The sequence below is a fragment of the Megalobrama amblycephala genome, linkage group LG14 (assembly GCF_018812025.1).
Source record: "Megalobrama amblycephala isolate DHTTF-2021 linkage group LG14, ASM1881202v1, whole genome shotgun sequence".
Taxonomy (NCBI): Eukaryota; Metazoa; Chordata; class Actinopteri; order Cypriniformes; family Xenocyprididae; genus Megalobrama; species Megalobrama amblycephala.
In genome coordinates this window covers 43,679,669-43,680,940 of record NC_063057.1, presented here as the reverse complement: position 1 = coordinate 43,680,940, position 1,272 = coordinate 43,679,669, and positions in this window count along the sequence as shown.

Genomic DNA, 1,272 nt, shown 5'->3' with positions numbered 1-1,272 from the left:
ACCAGACCAAGAAACATATAAGCAGTGTGTTTTGTTGAAGCATTTTTGTTTGTATTTTTGTGATTACATGTTTTTGGTTTCTTTCTGTACTATGGACCACTTTGCAGCAGTCAAACTGTTATGCCTTGAGCAGAAGGACAACTCCCTCGAGAAACCTTTGGAGGAATTCCTCAGCCTCGTGCCAGCTATGTCTTTCCCGGACAACTGCCTCTGCATCTTCCTGTATGCCGGCCTCAACACCGCCACCAAAGAGCAGCTGTCTGGGGAAGGCCCTCGAGGGAGCTTTGCCAGATACATAGAGTGGGTACTGATGTCCTGTTGTTCACCGCTCACAGTGGACATCGTCAACAACTACACCAGCCCTACTAGCTACCCAGTGCCCAGCCAACACCACCCAGACTGCAGGGATTGGCAACATGAGCCCACGACAGGCCGCGAGAGGGACTTTGCCATGATGTTCGAGCCAGAGAGCGACCGAAACAGAACATCACCACTGAGCCTGAGAAATGTGGGTCTAACCCGGTGTGCGAGCCGGGTGCACCATCTGTCGCAGAGGGAGTGCTTGTGGAATTTGAGGGAATGGAAGTGAGTCCTGCCCACCCTCCCACCGCTGAGAGTGAGTTTTTAGCAAGCATTTGGGAGAACTGTTTTGATTTTGGAGAGGTTAACCTTCTGCCCGTCTTGCCATCTGAAACTGATAGTCACATCTCTAATACTCTGGTCGTGCCCAGAGTATTATCCTTATTATCCTTGTTTGAAACTTGTATGACATTTTAATACAGCATAATAACATACAATACAGCAAGGCCATGACCGCCACTGTTGTCCCTTAAAAATTGTGATAGTGTTTCTGTGTTCTCTAACAGAACTTAAAACATTTAACAATCTTCTGTAACATACAACTCATGCATATCTGTTCTCAGAAATATATTGTATGCTTAGGCCATTAAAGCACATTTCGAGAGCTTGTATTTAGTTGTGGGTTTCGAAAGACTGATGGAGAACTACAGCATTCATACTAAGCACTGATTGTTTACTCTTCGTTCAAATATGTAAATAAAGTCCAAATGGAAATCATTCTCCATGACTATTTTGCATGTGAGAAAAGAGCATTTGCATGAAATGTAATGTATAAAAATGTGTGTAGGATTCATTTATTCTGTCTGTTGTTGCAGGTAACTGCTGGAATCTGATCAGGAGTTTTGTCTTATATTATACTTACAAACTCATACTCTTGTTTAACTGTCATTATTCTGGTTCTTTCCACAGTTT